Source organism: Oryx dammah, unplaced genomic scaffold (genome assembly GCF_014754425.2).
Source record: "Oryx dammah isolate SB20612 unplaced genomic scaffold, SCBI_Odam_1.1 HiC_scaffold_23, whole genome shotgun sequence".
Classification (NCBI taxonomy): Eukaryota; Metazoa; Chordata; class Mammalia; order Artiodactyla; family Bovidae; genus Oryx; species Oryx dammah.
In genome coordinates this window covers 70,931,016-70,952,693 of record NW_024070207.1, presented here as the reverse complement: position 1 = coordinate 70,952,693, position 21,678 = coordinate 70,931,016, and the positions used below count along the sequence as shown (strand labels likewise).

The 21,678-nt window shown below is 36.9% G+C and overlaps 1 protein-coding gene across 6 annotated transcripts in view; it reads right to left on the bottom strand.

The window, feature by feature from the left end:
• Nucleotides 1–21,678, bottom strand: part of PHKA1 (phosphorylase kinase regulatory subunit alpha 1) — a 158,659-nt gene that overhangs the window by 79,830 nt on the left and 57,151 nt on the right. The gene's annotated exons all lie outside the window — the stretch shown is intronic.

Sequence of the window (21,678 nt, the reverse complement as noted above, 5' to 3'; positions counted from 1 at the left end):
ATATATATATATATATATATATTCTTATGTATTCATGTGAGTGTTATTAAATAGGGTAGATTCCTAGAAGCAAGGTTGTTGGACAAAGGTATGCGTATTAAAACTGTTTATAGGTGATCAAACTGCCTGTGATTTACACTACCACTAGGAGTCCTGAGAGAGTTCATTTACCCACATAATCACCAGCACTGGATATTATTAATCTTAACTTTTATAAAATTGATGGGCAAAACCTTATATTTCACTGTTGTTTTAGCTTACATTTCTCCAATCACTGGTGAGTTGAAGCTAAGATAACTTAAAAACTGTGGTACTAGAAAAGGAGAAACTGATCAATAGCACCACAAAGTAAGACCAGAATACATACACATACATGCGTGATTCTATATATGTATGTCAAGGCTGTAGTCACCCGCTTATTTAACTTACATGCAGAGTACATCATGTGAAACCCTGGGCTGGATGAGGCACAAGCTGGAATCAAGATTTCTGGGAGAAATATCAATAACCTAAGATATGTAGATGACACCACCCTCATGGCAGAAAGTGAAGAACTAAAGAGCCTCTTGGAGAAGGCAATGGCACCCCACTCCAGTACTCCTGCCTGGAAAATCCCATGGATGGAGGAGCCTGGTGGGCTGCAGTCCATGGGGTCGCTGAGGGTCGGACACGACTGAATGACTTCACTTTCAATTTTCACTTTCATGCATTGGAGAAGGAAATGGCAACACACTCCAGTGTTCTTGCCTGGAGAATCCCAGGGACAGGGGAGCCTGGTGGGCTGCCGTCTATGGGGTCACACAGAGTCAGACACTGCTGAAGTGACTTAGCAGCAAAGAGCCTCTTGATGAAAGTGAAAGAGGCGAGTGAAAAAGTTGGCTTAAAACTCAACATTCAGAAAACTAAGATCATGGCAAATAGATGGGGAAACAATGGAAACAGTGACAGTCTTTATTTTGGGGGGCTCCAAAATCACTGCAGATGGTGACTGCAGCCATGAAATTTAAAGACACTTTCCTTGGAAGAAAAGCTATGACCAACCTAAACAGCATATTAAAAAGCAGAGACATTACTTTACCAACAAAGGTCCATCTAGTCAAGGCTATGGTTTTTCCAGTAGTCATGTATGGATGGGAGGGTTGAACTATAAAGAAAGCTGAGCACCGAAGAATTGATGCTTTTGAATTGTGGTGTTGGAGAAGACACCAATGAGAGTCCCTTGGACTGCAAGGAGATTCAACCAGTCCATTCTAAGGGAGATCAGTCCTGGGTGTTCTTTGGAAGGACTGATGCTAAAGCTGAAACTCCAGTACTTTGGCCACCTGATGCCAAGAACTGACTCATTGCAAAAGACCCTGATGCTGGGAGTGATTGAAGGCAGGAGGAGAAGGGGACCAGAGAGGATGAGATGGTTGAATGGCATCACTGACTCAATGGACATGAGTGTGAGTAGGCTCCAGGAGTTGGTGATGGACAGAGAAGACTGGCGTGCTGCAGTCCATGGGGTTGCAAAGAGTCACACATGACTGAGTGAACTGAACTGAACTGATGAACTAGTCAGTCAATAGTGCTGGAAAGATGGGCTAAGTATTTTGCAAACAGGTTATAATTCTTAACTCATAAGATAAAATTCTAGACCAAGAATTAAATGTAAAATGGTAACCATAAAAAACTAACAGAAAATGCAATGAAAATGTAAACAATTGATCTAGGGATGGATCTATCTTTCTGAGCATAACAGCAAAAAAGAAATCAATAAGGAGAAAATTTTACTATATAAAAATATAAAACATCTATATATCAAAATGAAATCCAAAATTAAAGGGATGGTAATGATAACCCTGTATGCGAGACAGCAAGAGAGACACAGATGTAAAGAAGAGACTTTTGGACTCTGTGGGAGAGGGAGAGGGTGGGATGATTTGGGAGAATGGCATTGAAACATGTATACTATCATGTAAGAAATAAATCGCTAGTCTAGGTTCGATACAGGATACAGGATGCTTGGGGCTGGTGCACGGGGATGACCCAGAGAGATGATATGGGGAGGGTGGCGGGAGGGGGGTTCAGGGTTGGGAACTCATGTACACCTGTGGTAGATTCATGTCAGTGTATGGCAAAACCAATACAGTATTGCAAAGTAAAAAAATAAAATAAAATAAAATAAAATAGCAACACATTACAGTAACATGTGGAAGACAAAGTGTTAGCATCCCAATACACAATAAATCTTGTAGAAACCAAAAAGCAATAGACAATTTTACAGCAGAAAAATGGTAAAAAAAAAAGTAGAAAATTTGCAAAGTAAATATATAAGAAGCTATTTATTTTGTGAAAATAAGTATATCATTCATATGATCAAAAAACAATTGAAAATATTAAGCTAACATAGATATTAAAATAGTGTTTTAGGGAGCTATTTAATAAAATGTAATGGAGTTTGTCATATATTATGTTACAAAGAACAGATTCCAGACTGTTCTTTTATGACATCATTTTTCTGAAAACAAGTGGGTATTTATTTTACAAAAAAATGGTTGGAAGCAAATATTGCAAAATTGAAACAGTGGCTTTGTGAGACTGGAGAATTCTAGGTAATTTTTATCTTATACTTTTCCCTATCTTCCAGTTCCATGCAGTCAACATGTATATAGGAATTTTGAATCAGATAACCTGCTACTTGTGAACACTGGAGAGAATCAGAACAGTAGTATACCTATTCAAATGAAGTTAGGAGATAAATTCACAATTCTTGAAGAAATGAGAGACATAACTTATAAAATGGAGGTATCTGATCCCAAAAAAGTTGAACAAAGGAAAGAAAACAATTATCTAAAAGGAAGTTATAGAATAAGGAATATATACATTAAAAATCTCATTGATAAAAGCATATATAAAATATTAAGAATTGATAAATATATACAAAAATGTACAGATCCTGCTAGATATGAAAGCAGTAAGAGACACAATTTTTTTAAAAAAGTAAAGCAAAAATGAAAAAACACATACTCTTACTGGGAATTAAAGAAAGAAACTAGAATAACTTTATGTATATTAAAGCTATTAATCTAACAAAAGAAAATGATAAAACTCAACATTGATGGGGCCATAGAATCAAAAAGGTATATTTTATATTTATTGATGTCACTAAAAATTGATTTGTTTTTCTTAAGAATTAATCTGGTAGCATGTAACAAGAGCTAAAAAGTTGTTCATACTCTTATCCAGAATCTTTTTTCTGAAAATATACTCTAGGAAAATAGGAGTATATTTATGAATGCCTATGAAAAGATATTTATAGAAGGATAAAAATTTTGGAAAACAATTCACGTACCCAATAATAAGAATATAATTACTTTAATTTGATGGAATAATATATAGTTCTTTCAACATGTGGAAATACTTACATGAAAGAATAAGTGAAAAAACCAGCACAAGTTAACATGTACACACTGAATATGACTATGAAAATATATCTGTATGCACTAATAGATTAGAATTCATATTACATAAAGATTTAACATTTATAAAGCTCTTTTTATTGAGGAAACATTGATTTCACCTCCTTCTCCTCTACCCTGTTCTCTGTATCTACATGTTTGCTTTTGTTTATTAGTTTTCTTATATTCCACATGTGATAGAAATCATACAGTGTTCATGTCTGACTTATTTCACTTAGCCTAACACACTCAAAGCCCATCCATGATTTTGCAAATGGCATGATTTCATCTTTTTTATGGCTAAGCAGTATTCTATTTCTGTCTTTCTGACAACAGCCAATCTTAAAGGTATGAGGTGTTATCTCTTTGTGATTTTTCACTTAATAATTAGTGATATTAACATCTTTTCATGTGCCTGTTGGCCATTTGTAAGTCTTCTTTAGAAAAATGTATACTCAGCTCCTCTGTTCAATTTAATCAGATTGTTTTTTGTTGTTGAGTTGTATGAGTTCTTTATCTATTTTGGATATTAACCTCTCATCAGATATATGATTTGTAAATATCTTCTCCCATTTGGTAGACTGTCTTCTCATTTTATTGATGGCTTCCTTTGCTGTGCAGAAGCATTTTAGTTTGATGTTAATCCCATTTGTTTATTTTTATTTTTGTTTCCCTTGCTTGAGGAAACAGGTAGAAAGAATTAGTAAGACTGATGCCAAAGAGTGTACTGCCAATGTTTTCTTCAAGGAGTTTTATGATTTCAGGTATTATATTCAAGTCTTTAATCCATTTTGAGTTAATTTTTTTGTATAGTGTGAGATTGGGATCTCGTTCATATTTATTTTGCATGTGACTCTCCAGTTTTCCTATTTATTGAAGATACTATCCTTTATCCATTGTATGTTCTTGGCTCTTTTGTCATAAATTACTTGCCCATATATGCATGGGTGTATTTCTGGGCTCCCAATTCTGTTTCATTGATCTATCTGTTTTTCTGCCAATACCATGCTGTTCTGATTACTGTGGCTTTGCTGTTTAAAATCAGGAGGTGAGATACTTCCAGCTTTGTTCTTTTTTTTCTCAGAATTACTTTGGTTACTTGGGGCCTTTTGTGATTCCATATAAATTTAAGAATTTTTTCTTCTATTTCTGTGAAAAATGTCCTTGGGATTTTGCTAAAGGATTACATTGAATCTGCAGATTGCTTTAGGCAATAAGGACATCTTGACAATGCTAATTCTTTCAATCCTGAGTATGGACTCTGTTTCCATTTATTTGTTTCTTTTTCAGTTTCTTGCAACAATGTGTAATAGTTTTCAGTATATAGGTCTTTCACCTCCTTGATTAAATTTATTACTGTATACTGTTATTTTGTTGTTGATGTTGAATATTTTGCTCATGTATTTTCTAAAGGGATGATTGTAGATGTCTAGTTAGCAGAGTACAGTATTTAGATTTTAGTGGGTTATTTTAAATGGTGATATGATAGTTTTTAAAATGTCAATATTATCAATATACCAGAAACCTTGTTTCTAAATTTTCTTTATTGAGGTATAGTTGATGTGAAATATTAATATGTTTCAGATGTACAATACGATAACTCACAATTTTAAAGATTATATTCCATTTATACCTATTATTAATATTGGCTATATTTGCTTGTAGTTTATTTTATAGATAGTAGTTTGTACTCCTTAATCCCCTATCCCTGCCTTGCCCCTTTCCCCTTCCCTCTTCCTATTGGTGATTAATCACTAGCTAGTTCTCTATGTCTTTGAGTCTGCTTCTTTTTTTATTACACTCAGTAAATGTTTGTTCAATTTTTAGATTCCTCATATAAGTGATATCATACAGTGTTTGTCTTTCTCTGACTTATTTCACTTAGTACAATACCATCCATGTTGTTGCAAATGATAAAATTTCATTCTTTTTATGGCTGAGTAGTATTTCATTGTGTGTATACATTTTCTTTATTCATTTGTTGATGGACTGTATCTTGACTATTGTAAACAGTCTGCTGTGGATGTGAACATTGTGGTGCATATACGTTTTCAAATTAGCATTTTCATTATTTTTGGATATATAGCCAGGAGTAGAATTGCTGGGTCATATGGTAGTTCTATTTTTAGTTTTTTGAGAAATCTCTATACTGTTTTCCACATGGCTGCACCAATATATTACATTCCCATCAACAATGTAGCAGGGTCCTTTTTTCTCCAGTATGTTACATGTGTTCTTTTTGATGATAGCCATTCTGACAGGTATGAAGTGATTTCTCATTGTGATTTTAATTTGCATTCCTCTGATGATTATAATGTTGAGCATATCCCTAGACAGTTTCTTAATTTCTCTTTCTTCTAGCTCACTGTTAGCATATAGAAATGTAATAGACATTTATATTTTGATTTTGTATCCTGAAATTTTACTGTATTTGTTTATTATTTCTAATAGTTTTTCAGTGGAGTCTTTAGAGTATTCTAATATATAAAATAATGTCATTTGCAAATAGTGACAGTTTTACTTCTTCTTTTCCAATTTGGATGCCTTTTATTTCTTTTTCTCATCTAATTGCTCAGGTTAGAACCTCTAATACTCTGTTGAATAGGAGTCGCAAGAGTGAGCATCCTTGTCTTGTTCCTAATCTTAGAGAAACAGCTTTCAATTTTTCACCATTGAATATAATGTTAGATGTGGGTTTGTCATATTTGACCTTTATTTTGTCCCTTCCATTCCACTTCATTGAGAGTTTTTATCATAAATGAGTGTTGCTGCTGCTGCTAAGTCACTTCAGTCATGTCCGACTCTGTGTGACCCCATAGACGGCAGCCCACCAGGCTCCTCCGTCCCTGGGATTCTCCAGGCAAGAACACTGGAGTGGGGTGCCATTGTTTTACATTTTGTCAAATGCTTTTTCTGTATATGGTTTTTAATTCTTCATTTTCTTAATATGGTGTATCACATTGATTGATCTGCAGATGTTGAGCCATCCTTGCATCCCTGGAATAAATCCCACTTAATCATGGGTGGTATATGATCCTCCTGATGTATTGTTGAATTCAGTTTGCTAATATTTTGTTCAGAATTTTTGCTTCTATGTTTATCAGAGATACTGGTCTGCAATTTTCTTTTTGTGTGTGTCTTTATCTGGTTTTGACATTAGAGTGATGTTGGCCTTGTAAAATGAGTTAGGAAGTGTTCCCTAACTTCCCTAATTTCCTAAAATGGAAATTCAATTTTTGGGGAATAGTTTGAGAAGAAAAAGTATAAAATCTTTCAATGTTTGGTAGAACTCACCTGTGAAACTGTCTAGTACTGGACTTTTGTTATTTGGGAACTTTTTTGATTACTGTTTTAATCACTGTAATAGTAATAGGTCTACTCAAGTTTTTTATTTCCTCATGATTTGGTCTTGGAAGGCTATATAATTTAAGAATTGGTCCATTTCTTCTAGGGTGTCAAATTGGTCCGTGTATGGCTATTTATAATATTCTCTTACAATTCTTTGTACTTCTGTGGCATCCATTGTTATTTATCCTCTTTCACTTCTGATTTATGAGGGCCTTCTCTCTTCTTTATTTTCTTATAACTCTTTGTACTTCTGTGGTATCCATTGTTATTTATCCTCTTTCACTTCTGGGGAGCTCTCTTTTTTTTCTTAGTGAGTCTAGCTAATGGTTTGTTGATTTTGTTTATCTTTTTAAAGAATCAGCTCTTAGTTTCATTGATCTTTTCTATTGTCTTTCTCTATTTCATTTATTTCAACTCCAATCTTTATTATTTCCTTCCTTCTATTAACTTGAGTTTTGCTTGTTCTTCTTTTTCCAGTCCCTTTAGGTGTAAGGTAAGGTAAGATTGTTTATCTGAGAGTTTTCTTGTTTCTTTTTTTAAAAAGTATTCTTCTCTGCCCGGAAGCAGGGAATGGGGTTTCCAGTGTCAAGCTCCACCTCAGACCTGACCAGGTCATGGTAGAATGGAACATCCAAATTCCAGTGGCTCCCCTGGCAGGGGCAGCTCCCTAAGGGTCCTATGAGTCTGTGGAGGTTCAGCTTGCAGCCCAGACCAACATCTGGTTTCTGATGCTGCTCAGCTTCCTTGTTTCTTGAGGTAGGCCTGTATTGTTATAAACTTCCCTCCCAGGTTTTGCTGCATCTCATAGATTTTGGTATGTTGTATTTTCATTCGTCTTCAAGTAACTTTTCATTTCTCCTTTGATTTCTTCATTGACCTAATAGTTGTTAATTGGATGTTGTTCAGTCTGCACATATCTGTGATTCTTCCAGTTTTCTTTTTATAGTTAATTTCTAGTTTCATTCCACTGTGATTGGAAAAGATGCTTGATATGATTTCAATCTCCTTAAATTTATTGAGACTTATTTTGTGTCCCAAGATATGGTCTATCCTGGAGAAAGTTCCACATGCACTTGAGAAGAATGTGTATTCTGCTGCATTTCAATGGAATGTTCTGTACAATCTATCTAATCCATCTGGTCGAAAGTTTCACTAAGACTTATTTCCTTGTTGACTTTCTGTCTGATTTAACCACTGATGTAACTGGGGCACTTAAAGTCTCCTACTATTATTGTGTTGCTGCTGTCAGTTTCTCCCTTTAGACCTGTTAATAATTGTTTTATATATTTTGATGCTCCTATGTTAGGTATATATATATATTAATACTAATCACTGTTATATCTTTTGATGAATTGTCCCTTTTGTCATTATATACTTTCATTTTTGTATGTTACCTTTTTTGGCTTTAAATCTATTTTATCTGATATGAATATGGCTATATCTGCTTTCATTTGAATGCTATTTGCTTGGAGTATCATTTGATATATCTCCCCTTTTAACCCATGTTTGTCTTTAGAGTTGAGATGTATCTCCTGGAAGCAGAAAATAGTTGGGTCTTATTTATTATTCCATTTAGCCATCATGTGTCTTTTGATTGATGAATTCAATTTATTTATATTTAGGTTAATTATAGATAGATGAAGACAATACTGCCATTTTATCTTTCATTTTCTGGTTGCTCTATTATCTCCACTGTTTCTTTTTTATAAGTATTTCTTAATTTATTTTAAATTGAAAGATAATTGCTTTATAATATTGTGTTGGTTTCTGCTATACATCAAGATGAATTAACCATAGGTATACATATGTCTGGGTTTTGCTGGTGGCTCAGTAATAAAGAATCTGCCTCCAATGCAAGAGATCCAGGTTTGATCCCTGGGTTGGGAAGATCCCCTGGAGGAGGGCATGGCAACCCACTCTAATACTCTTGCCTAGAGAACTGCATGGACAGAGGAGCCTGGTGGGCTGCAGTCCATAGGGTCACACAGAGTCAGACACGACTGAAGTGACTAAGCAGCAGCAGCAGCAGCATACATATGTCCCCTCCCTCCCTCCTCCCACCCCTTCCTACTCCTCTAGGTTGTTAGAATCCTGGTTTGAAGTCCCTGAGTCACAGCAAATTCCCATTGGCTATCTATTTTACATGTGGCAGTGTGTGAAATTAAATGAAATTTTAATTTTAATGAAATTAAAAGATACTTACTCCTTGGAAGGAAAGTTATGACCAACCTAGACAGCATATTAAAAAGCAGAGACATTACTTTGCCAACAAAGGCCCGTCTAGTCAAAGCTATGGTTTTTCCAGTGGTCATGCATGGATGTGAGAGTTGGACTGTGAAGAAAGCAGAGCGCCAAAGAATTGATGCTTTTGAAATGTGGTGCTGGAGAAGACTCTTGAGAGTCCCTTGGACTGCAAGGAGATCCAACCAGTCCATTCTAAAGGAGATCAGTCCTGGGTGTTCATTGGAAGGACTGATGCTAAAGCTGAAACTCTAGTACTTTGGCCACCTCATGCAAAGAGTTGACTCATTGGAAAAGACCCTGATGCTGGGAGGGATTGGGGGCAGGAGGAGAAGGGGACGACAGAGGATGAGATGGCTGGATGGCATCACTGACTCGATGGACATGAGTTTGAGTAAACTCTGGGAGTTGGTGATGGACAGGGAGGCCTGGCGTGTTGCAATTCATGGGGTCGCAAAGAGTCGGACAGGACTGAGCGACTGAACTGAACTGAACTGAGTGTGTATATTTCCATGCTACTCTCTCCATTCATCCCACTCTCTCCTTCCTACCCTCCACTCATGTCCACAAGTCTGTTTTCTATGTCTGTGTCTCCACTGTTGCCCTGCAAAAAGGTTCATCAGTACCATCCTTCTAGACTCCATATATATGTATTAATAAATGATATTTGTTTTTCTATTTCTGACTTCACTCTGTATAATAGGCTCTAGGTTCATCCACCTCATTAGAACTGACTCAAATGCTTTCCTTTTTTATGGCTGAGTAATATTCCATTGTATATATGTACCACAGCTTCTTTATCCATGCATCTGTCAGTGGATATCTAGGTTGCTTCCATGTCCATATCTCTACTTTATTTTTCCTTTTGTTTTTGTCTGCCATTTTGGCTTAATGGTTTTCTGTGATATGTTCCTCAGTTTATTCTTTGTGTGTGTCTGTCTACTTTATTTTCAGTTACCCTGAGGTCTGTATAAAATTTCTTATAGATAAAATAGTCTTTTTTATGCTGATAACATCTTATGTTCACTCACCTACATGAGTTCTGTTCTTTTCCTTCTCCCCTTTTATGATTGTGTCATCTCAAATTATCCCTTTTAATGTTATCAGCTTGTTACCAAAATAAGATAGGTATAATTATTTTTTGGCTTTCTTTTTTCCCTTTAGCTTTTAATAAGTGTTTACAAATCTATTCTGACAAAGAGTTGCAATTTTATGATTCTATTTACCACCTTGCTTAAAGTTTTGTATGTTTTTCATATTTTGTTTCTGGTAGAAAAGTTCCTTTCAATATCTTTTGTAAGGCAGATCTAGTGTTGATGAATTCCCTCAGCTTTTGTCTAGGAAATCCTTTATTTTTCCTTCATATCTAGATGATAGTTTTATACATAAAAGTATTCTGGGGTGACAGTTTTTTCTGTATTTTGAGAATGTCATTTCACTCTCCCCTGGCTGTAAGGGTTTCTGCTGAGAAATCTGCTGATAGCTTAATAGGGATTCCTTTGTAGGTTACCATCTTTTTTTCCCCCTGGCTGCCTTTAAAATTCTTTGTCATTCAGTTCAGTTCAGTTCAGTTCAGTTCAGTCATTCAGTGTGTCCGACTCTTTGCGACCCCATGAATTGCAGCATGGCAGGCCTCCCTGTCCATCACCAACTCCTGGGGGAGTCATCACTCAAACTCATGTCCATCGAGTCGGTAATGCCATCCAGCCATCTCATCCTCTGTTGTCGCCTTCTCCTCCTGCCCCCAATCCCTCCCAGCATCAGAGTCTTTTCCAATGAGTCAACTCTTTGTCATTAACTCTGACAATTTTAATATAATGTGATGTTAGAAAAGGTCTTTTTTGCAATTAGCTTAATTAGGTGTTCTCATTGCTTCATAGACTTGATTGTCCAGCTTCTTCCCCAAGTTTGGGAAGATATCAGCTATTGTTTTTTTAAATAATTTCTCTGTTCTCCTCTTCTCCTCCTGGGATACCCATTATTCTAGTGCTGTCTTTCCTAAAAGAGTTGTGTAGCTCCCATATGATTTCTTCTTTTTATATGTATCTTACTTTTCTTTGCTCTTCTATTTGTATCATTTCTAGGTTTCTATTTTTGAGCTTACTAATGCTGTCTTTCATATATATCATCTGCTCCATTTCCAATACTTTCTAATACATTCTTCATCTTGTTTATCGTGTTCCTCAGCTCAAGAATTTCTGTTTGGTTCATTTTTAGAGTTTCAATCTGGTTGGCAAAGTATTCCTTTTGTTCACTAATTTTATTCCTGACCTCATTGAACTGTCTTTCTAAGTCTTCTTGTATCGCACTGAGCTTCTTCATGATGTCTATTTTGAATTCTTTATCAGTTAGATCTCAAAATTCCATGAATTTAAGTTTGGTTTCTGGAGAATTGTCATTTTGCTTGATGGATTGTTCCTCTGCTGGCACATTTGTAATTAAATGACAGGTCGGGAGTTACAATTTTCTTTTGTCTTCCAGTAGGTGGCGGTATTAGGTAGTTTTTGGTTTTGCTTACCTGAGTTGCCTCTGGGTATCTTTGAAAGTTGGCAGTTTCCAGCCTCTACGAGATGTTTCCTCTGTGTCTTTGCTTTTGCTTCCTGTTCCTCTACGGTCATTGCTTCACTGCTTCTGCCAGAGCTGCTGTCATTACTGGGATGGTGGGGTCTTCTCTGGTGTGGGAGATCCCCTGAGACACAGGCTCTGCTTTGGGGAAAGGGGAACAGTGTGGGAGGGGAAGCTGGGTGCACAGGTGCCTCTACTGTGTCCGGTGCTATCAGGTTCACTGAATTTACCAGTGCAAATAAAGAGGGGCCAGAGTATAGGATCACAGGTGCCTCAGTGGCAGGAAAGATACGGTCCCAGGCCCCATTGCTGCTGCTGCCACCAAGTTACCTGTGGTGGTGGGCGCCAGTGTGGTCACTTCCTAAAGTCAGGGTCATGTGTGCTGCTTCCCCTGCTGCTATTGGGCTCTCTGAAGCTGTGGGCTCAGCTGCCACAGTCAGACAACTGGGACTGCAGGCATCAACTCCGCTGTTCCCTCGTTCCATCTCCTCTATGTGTTCCAGTCCACCATCTTTAGATGTACAGAGGTGTGGAATTTTTAGGCAGAGGCACCTTCATTGTATTGTGAATGTTTTACTGGTTGTAGATTGAAGGTGTGAGACAAAGGTAGCTTTTCACTCCACTGTGTTTCTGACAGCACTCACCTATAACGTTCTTATGTTCCCAAAGTTGATTAACCACATAATATTTAAAAATTTAAAAAAAACATATTATGGAACTGAAATAACAGTATTTGAGGTGAGGCATATCTTCCCTGGTGGCTCAGAGGTTAAAGCGTCTGCCTCCAATGTGGGATACTCGGGTTCAATCCCTGGGTGGGGAGATCCCTTGGAGAAGGAAATGGTAACCCACTCCAGTACTATTGCCTGGAGAATCCCACGGATGAAGAAGCCTGGTAGGCTACAGTACATGGGGTCACAAAGAGTCGGACATGACTGAGCGACTTCACTTATAGAATCCCACTTAATTAACATATATGAATGAACATACTTAGTGACAAAATATCCTGTTTTCCTTGGTGGAATCACAGCTGTCATTCAATGAATCCTTAAAGCAATTTTGTTATTGTGAAATCATTAAAATAATGGAACTATGAAGAAACATGTGGTTCAGACAGTAAAGAATCCGCCTGTAATGAGGGAGACCTGAGTTTGATCCCTGGGTTGGGAAGATCCACTGGAGGAGGGCATAGCAACCCACTCCAGTATTCTTGCCTGGAGAATCCCCATGGCAGAGGAGCCTGGCAGGCTACAGTCCATGGGGTTGCAGAGCTGAACACAACTGAGTGACTAAGCATACACACACTCATTTTATAAGGCAAATCTATTTACTTTCTCCTATATTCTATATATAATGCCATTTTAATAGCATTTATAACACTGTACTATAATTATTTGGTTATATGTCTATGTCTCTCACAGCATCAAGCCCAGTGCCTGGTACAGAAATGTGAACAACAGATCCTTATGAAAAAAAGAATGAAGGAAGCAAATGAAGGAGCACATTTGGAAAATAAATATAACTTGCTACTTTAGTCCCTGAAATGTTTGATTATTCATTAAACTGAAGTCCTGGAGACATAGCAGCCCTCATTTCCTTTGGCTAGGAAATAATAAATTAGCAACAGGCCCAAAACAGTGTATAGACTTTGAAAAAGTAATCGGTAAGGAGTTTGTTTTTGTTTGTTGGAAAGATCTGATGTGATGAAGGTAGATTTCAAGAATGAAGGCCCAGAAACTGCAAGTTACCTATATCCTAGTAAGATTATGCTGAGTTTAGAACAATAGATGTGAAGAAAAGGGTAAAATGTATCAACTTCTAAGTGAAAGCCAGAGAGAATCATATTAAAGGCACCAATAGGACTTGCACAAACTCCAAACCACAGAGACCTCTAAGAAGGACAAAGAAGACAGTGACTACCAGATCAACTATATTCATGGAGTAAGATTTGGGTTAGGGCACTAGAGCTTCCTAGTGGTTCAGGGGTAAAGAATCTGCCTGCTATGCAGGAGATGTGGGTTTGATTCCTGGGTTAGGAAGATATCCTGGAGAAGGAAATGGCAACCCACTCCAGTATTCTTGCCTAGAAAATCCCATGGTCAGAGGAGCCTGGAAGGCTACAGTCCATGGGGTCTCAAGAGTCAGGCATGACTTAGCAACTAACCCACCACAACCACCAAGATTTGGGTTAGACAGAGACATACTTTTCTTATTTCAAAAGATTTAGTGCTAGTGGATTGGTATCTGGAGTCTAGAGTGAATGGCCAAGGAGGTTTAAAAAAAACCACAAAGCAGGTTCTGGGAAGGACTGAGGTACCCCATCTCACCTAGAAAAGCATCAGTGCAAATTAATCTCAGATGTTTCAGAGTCTTGACTCGTCATTTACCACAAATAGGGTTGAGTATGTAGAAGGAATAGAGGGATCAGTAATTTGCAATATTCAAGGTAATCTGTGGCTAGATTTTAAAAATTAATTAGGCCCTGAGACCTAATTAGGATCTGAGACCTATATTCAATAAACTTGATAATTTCTATGTGTTTATATTTTAGTTTTCCATTTTTTTCTAATAAAATTTCTTTAGGAACTTCCAAACTTATATTTAATTTAAAAAGAAAAGGGATTTCCTACATTATAGCTAGAATGGAAAGGTGAGAGAAATCCATATATTCCTAAAGCCAGATGCAGTATTAGTAGCTCTGGGAGTTCAGGCCCTGCTGGGATAAAATATGAATTCTAGGAGTGAGATGGGGGAGGGGAGGGAGGCTCAAGAGAGAGGAGATATAATTAGGGCTGATTTTCATTGTTGTATGGCAGAAACCAACACAACACTGCAAAATCATTTTTCCTCAAATTAAAAATATGGGTGCTAAGAAAGACAAAGAACAGTAAGCTTTGACTGCTAGTCCTTCCCTCTTTGGTTGATTCCCTCTCGATTTAGATCTACATAACTGTACGGAAATTGAGTGTCTGGAGTAGGTTTGGTAACAAGGGAAGGAGGCTGGTTTGGGGCTGGACAAAATTTGGCTTGGCTTTAATTATTATTATTATTATTTTTAACATAAATTTATTTATTTTAATTGGAGGCTAATTACTCTACAATATTGTATTGGTTTTGCCATACATTGACATGAATCTGCCACGGGTGCACATGTGTTCCTCATTCTGAAGGCCCCTCCCACCTACCCCCCCATACCATCCCTCTGGGTCATCCCAGTGCACGAGCCCCGAGCATCCAGTATCATGCATCGAGCCTGGTCTGGTGATTCATTTCACATATGATATTATACATGTTTCAATGCCATTCTCCAAGTCATCCCACCCTCGCCCTCTCCCACAGAGTCCAAAAGACTGTTCTATACATCTGTGTCTCTTTTGCTGTCTCGCACACAGGGTTATCGTTACCATCTTTCTGAATTCCATATATATGCGTCAGTATACTGTATTGGTGTTTTTCTTTCTGGCTTACTTCACTCTGTATAATAGGCTCCAGTTTCATCCACCTCATTAGAACTGATCCAAACGTATGCTTTTTAATGGCTGAGTAATACTCCATTGTGTATATGTACCACAGCTTTCTTATCCATTCGTCTGCTGATGGACATCTAGGTTGCTTCCATGTCCTGGCTATTATAAACAGCACTGTGATGAACATTGGGGTACACGTGTCTCTTTCAATTCTAGTTTCCTCAGTGTGTATGCCCAGAAGTGGGATTGCTGGGTTGTATGGAAGTTATATTTCCAGTTATTTAAGGAATCTCCACTCTTCTCCATAGTGGCTGTACTAGTTTGCATTCCCACCAACACTAAGAGGATTCCATTTCCTCCACACCCTCTCCAGCATTTATTGCTTGTAGACTTTTGGATCACAGCCATTCTGACTGATGTGAAATGGTACCTCATTGTGGTTTTGATTTGCATTTCTCTGACAATGAGTGATGTTGAGTATCTTTTCATGTATTTGTTACCTATCTGTATGTCTTCTTTGGAGAAATGTCTATTTAGTTCTTTGGCCCATTTTTTGACTGGGTCGTTTATTTTTCTAGAATTGAGCAGCAGGAGTTGCTTGTATATTTTTGAGATTAGTTGTTTGTCAGTTGCTTCATTTGCTATTATTTTCAACCATTCTGAAGGCTGTCTTTTCACCTTGCTTATAGTTTTCTTTGTTGTGCAGAAGCTTTTAAGTTTAATTAGGTCCCATTTGTTTATTTTTGCTTTTATTTCCAATATGCTGGGAGGTGGGTCATAGAGGATCCTGCTGGATTTATGTCGGAGAGTGTTTTGCCTATGTTCTCCTCTAGGAGTTTTATAGTTTCTGGTCTTATGTTTAGATCTTTAATCCATTTTGAGTTTATTTTTGTGTATGGTGTTAGAAAGTGTTCTAGTTTCATTCTTTTACAAGTGGTTGACCAGTTTTCACAGCACCACTTGTTAAAGAGATTTTTAATCCATTGTATATTCTTGCCTCCTTTGTCAAAGATAAGGTATCCATAGGTGCGTGGGTTTATCTCTGGGCTTTCTATTTTGTTCCATTGATCTATATTTCTGTCTTTGTGCCAGTACCATACTGTCTTGATGACTGTGGCTTTGTAGTAGAGCCTAAAGTCAGGCAGGTTGATTCCTCCAGTTCCATTCTTCTTTCTCAAGATTGCTTTGGCTATTCGAGGTTTTTTGTATTTCCATACTAACTGTGAAATTATTTGTTCTAGCTCTGTGAAAAATACTGTTGGTAGCTTGCTAGGGATTGCGTTGAATCTATAGATTGCTTTGGGTAGTATACTCATTTTCAATATATTGATTCTTCCAATCCAGTATATTTCTCCATCTATTAGTGTCTTCTTTGATTTCTTGCACCAGTGTTTTATAGTTTTCTATATATAGGTCTTTAGTTTCTTTAGGTAGATATATTCCTAAGTATTTTATTCTTTTCGTTGCAACGGTGAATGGAATTGTTTCCTTTATTTCTCTTTCTATTTTCTTATTATTAGTGTATAGGAATGCAATGGATTTCTGTGTGTTGATTTTTTATCCTATATTCATTGATTAGCTCTAGCAATTTTCTGGTGGAGTCTTTAGGGTTTCCTATGTAGAGGATCATGTCATCTGCAAACAGTGAGAGTTTTACTTCTTCTTTTCAATTTGGATTCCTTTTATTTCCTTTTCTGCTCTGCTTGCTGTGGCCAAAACTTCCAAAACTATGTTGAATAGTAGTGGTGAAAGTGGGCACCCTTGCCTTGTTCCTGCCTTTAGGGGAAATGCTTTCAATTTTTCACCATTGAGGATAATGTTTGCTGTGGGTTTGTCATATATAGCTTTTATTATATTGAGGTATGTTCCTTCTGTTCCTGCTTTCTGGAGAGTTATTTTTGTTATTATAAATGGATGTTGAATTTTGTCAAAGGCTTTCTCTGCATCTATTGAGATAATTATATGGCTTTTATTTTTCAATTTGTTAATGTGGTGTATTACATTGACTGATTTGCAGATATTGAAGAATCCTTGCATCCCTGGGATAAAGCCCACTTGGTCATGATGTATGACCTTTTTAATATGTTGTTAGTCTGTTTGCTAGAATTTTGTTAAGGATTTTGGCATCTATGTTCATCAGTGATATTGGCCTATAGTTTTCTTTTTTTGTGGCATCTTTGTCTGGTTTTGGTATTAGGGTGATGGTGGCCTCATAGAATGAGATTGGAAGTTTACCTTCCTCTGCAATTTTCTGGAAGAGTTTGAGTAGGATAGGTGTTAGCTCTTCTCTAAATTTTTGGTAGAATTCAGCCGTGAAGCTGTCTGGCCCTGGGCTTTTGTTTGCTGGAAGATTTCTGATTACTGTTTCAATTTCCGTGCTTGTGCTGGGTCTGTTAAGATTTTCTATTTCTTCCTGGTTCAGTTTTGGAAAGTTGAATTTTTCTAAGAATTTGTCCATTTCTTCCAAGTTGTCCATTTTATTGGCATATAATTACTGATAGTAGTCTCTTATGATCCTTTGTATTTCTGTGTTGTCTTTTGTGATCTCTCCATTTTCATTTCTAATTTTATTGATTTGATTTTTCTCCCTTTGTTTCTTGATGAGTCTGGCTAATGGTTTGTCAATTTTATTTATCCTCTCAAAGAACCAGCTTTTGGCTTTGTTGATTTTTGCTATGGTCTCTTTTGTTTCTTTTGCATTTATTTCTGCCCTAATTTTTAAGATTTCTTTCCTTCTACTAATCCTGGGGTTCTTCATTTCTTCCTTTTCTAGTTGCTTTAGCTGTAGAGTTAGGTTATTTGACTTTTTTTCTTGTTTCTTGAGGTATGCCTGTATTGCTATGAATCTTCCCCTTAGCACTGCTTTTACAGTGTCCCACAGCTTTGGGGTTGTGTGTTTTCATTTTCATTCATTTCTATGCATATTTTGATTTCTTTTTTGATTTCTTCTGTGATTTGTTGGTTATTCAGCAGCGTGTTGTTCAGCCTCTATATGTTGGAAGTTTTAATAGTTTTTCTCCTGTAATTGAGATCTAATCTTACTGCACTGTGGTCAGAAAAGATGCTTGGAATGATTTCAATTTTTTTGAACTTACCAAGGCTAGATTTATGGCTCAGGATGTGATCAATCCTGGAGAAGGTTCTGTGTGCACTTGAGAAAAAGGTGAAATTCATTGTTTTGGGTGAAATGTCCTATAGATATCAATTAGGTCTAACTGGTCTATTGTATCATTTAAAGTTTGTGTTTCCTTGCTAATTTTCCTGTTTAGTTGATCTATCCAGAAGTGAGAGTGGGGTATTAAAGTCTCCCACTATTATTGCATTATTGTTAATTTCCCCTTTCATACTTGTTAGCATTTGTCTTCCATATTGTGGTGCTCCTATGTTGGGTGCATATATATTGATAATAGTTATATCTTCTTCTTAGATTGATCCTTTGATCATTATGTAAGTGTCCTTCTTTGTCTCTTTTCACAGCCTTTGTTTTAAAGTCTATTTTATCTGATATGAGTACTGGTACTCCTGCTTTCTTTTGGTCTCTATTTGTGTGGAATATCTTTTTCCAGCCCTTCACTTTCAGTCTGTACGTGTCCCTTGTTTTGAGGTGGGTCTCTTGTAGATAACATATATAGGGGTCTTGTTTTTGTATCCATTCAGCCAGTCTTTGCCTTTTGGTTGGGGCATTCAACCCATTTACATTTAAGGTAATTATTGATAAGTATGATCCTGTTGTCATTTACTTTGTTGTTTTGGGTTCGAGTTTATACACCCTTTCTGTGCTTCCTGTCTAGAGAAGATCCTTTAGTGATTGTTGGAGAGCTGGTGGTGCTGAATTCTCTCAGCTTTTGCTTATCTGTAAAGCTTTTGATTTCTCCTTCATATTTGAATGAGATCCTTGCTGGGTACAGTAATCTGGGCTGTAGGTTATTTTCTTTCATCACATTAAGTATGTCCTGCCATTCCCTCCTGGCCTGAAGAGTTTCTATTGAAAGATCAGCTGTTATCCTTATGGGACTCCTCTTGTGTTTTATTTGTTGTTTTTCCCTTGCTGCTTTTAATATCTGTTCTTTGTGTTTGATCTTTGTTAATTTGATTAATATGTGTCTGTGGGTGTTTTGCCTTGGGTTTATCCTGTTTGGGACTCTCTGAATTTCTTGGACTTGGGTGATTATTTCCTTCCCCATTGTAGGGAAGTTTTCAACTATTATCTTCTCAAGTATTTTCTCATGGTCTTTCTTTTTGTCTTCTTCTTCTTCTGGGATTCCTATGATTCGAATGTTGGGGCGTTTAACATTGTCCCAGATGTCTCTGAGATTGTCTTCATTTCTTTTAATTCGTTTTTCTTTTTTCCTCTCTGATTCATTTATTTCTACCATTCTATCTTCTATCTCACTTATCCTATCTTCTGCCTCTGTTATTCTACTGTTGGTTCCCTCCAGAGTGTTTTTTATCTCATTTATTGCATTGTTCATTATTGATTGACTCTTTTTTATTTCTTCTAGGTCCTTGTTAAACCTTTCTTGCATCTTCTCAATCCTTGTCTCCAGGCTATCTGTGATTCCATTTTGTTTTCAAGATTTTGGATCATTTTCACTATCATTATTTGGAATTCTTTATCAGGTAGATTCCCTATCTCTTCCTCTTTTGTTTGGTTTGGTGGGCATTTATCCTGTTCCTTTACCTGTTGGTATTCCTCTGTCTCTTCATCTTGTTTATATTGCTGTGTTTGGGGTGGCCTTTCTATATTCTGGCAGTTTGTGGCGTTCTCTTTATTGTGGTTTCCTTGCTGTTGGTGGGGTTGTACAGGTGGCTTGTCAAGGTTTCCTGGTTAGGGAAGCTTGTGTTGGTGTTCTGGTGGGTGGAGCTGGATTTCTTCTCTCTGGAGTGCAATGAAGTGTCCAGTAATGAGTTATGAGATGTCAGTAGGTTTGGAGTGACTTTGGGCAGCCTGTATATTGAAGCTCAGGGCTATGTTCCTGTGTTGCTGGAGAATTTGTGTGGTATGTGTTGCTCTGGAACTTGTTGGCCCTTGGGTGGTGCTTGGTTTCAGTGTAGGTATGGAGACGTTTGATGAGCTCCTGTCAATTAATGTTCCCTGGAGTTAGGAGTTCTCTGGTGTTCTCAGGCTTTGGACTTAAGCCTCCTGCTTCTGGTTTTCAGTCTTAGTTTTGCAGTAGCCTCAAGCCTTCTCCATCTATACAGTACTGTTGATAAAACATCTCCTTTCGAAGACAATGGGCTGCTTTTCTGGGTGCCTGATGTCCTTTACCGGCATTCAGAAGTTGTTTTGTGGAATTTACTCAGCGTTCAAATGTTCTTTTGATGAATTTGTGGGGGGAGACTGTGGTCTCCCTGGCCTATTTCTCTGCCATCTTCAGCTTTCATTATTAAAAGACCACTCTTGGTGAAGGAAAAAAGTACACACACAGACACAGACACACAGACACAGACACACAGACACACAGACACACACACACACCATAGGCTTTGGGTTTGTAAATGGGAATCTACTATCTAGGCTATATTCTTTATTTATATATTTACTCATTTGTGGCTTGATTTAAGATTGCATTAATTTCCATTTGGTGCTATAACAAATTAACATAAACTTAGTAGCTTAAAACAACATAAAAGTATACTCTTATAGTTCTAGAGGTCAGAAGTCCAAAATGAGCGTTATGGCTTTTATGGGGTAAAATAAAAATCAAGGTGTCAAGCATAACTGGTTCCTTCTGGAGACTCCAGGGGGAGAATCTGATCTTTGACTCTTCCAGCTTCTTAGAGGATAAGGCCAGTAGCCTTATCACTCTAATCTCTTGTTTCTGTCATCACATCTCCTACTTCTATAGTCTGATCTCCCTCTGGGTACCTCTTATAAGAAGACTTATGACTATATTTAGTGCCCACCTGTATAACTCAGAATAATCCCCTCCACCAATCTCAGTTTCCTTTACCTAATAACACCCACAAAAATCCTTTTTGCCATATAAGGTAATGTTCACAGGCTCCAGGGATTAGGGTCTGAATATCTTTCAGGGCCATTACTGAGCTTTCCACAAAGATAGTTTAGAAATTTTGCACATCCTTTTTTTTTTTTTAAGCTAACATCGTAGTAATTTGTTTAATGTGAAATTTGTAGTAACTTGCATAAATTTTTAATTTGTAGTAATTTGTTTAATGTGTCTATCACCAAATTTAATATATACATTGAATAAAAAATAAGTACTAATTAAAAATAAGTATTAGATCAAGAATTGGAATTTTAAAATATTATCAACTAATTCATTACATGACAAAGTATAAATGACCTAGACACAAGCTCCTTGGCTATTAATCTACATAGAATTCCTATTTTTCAAAACAGAAATATAGGTTCCAAGAAAGAGAAGAAGAACATATTGGTTAAGCACACACTTGGAACGAGGATACAACATTGCCTGGTAACAATCATGCCCTTTGTACCAAAGAGTTCATAAAACACACTGAAAATTATCAACCCTGTTCAGGGTATACAGGGTTAGAAACTTTGATTCCAGAGACCCTAAATTCCATTTCAGATCTAGTTTAATAAACAATAAAAATAAAACATCAAGAAAATATAAAATGGAAGGAAACAA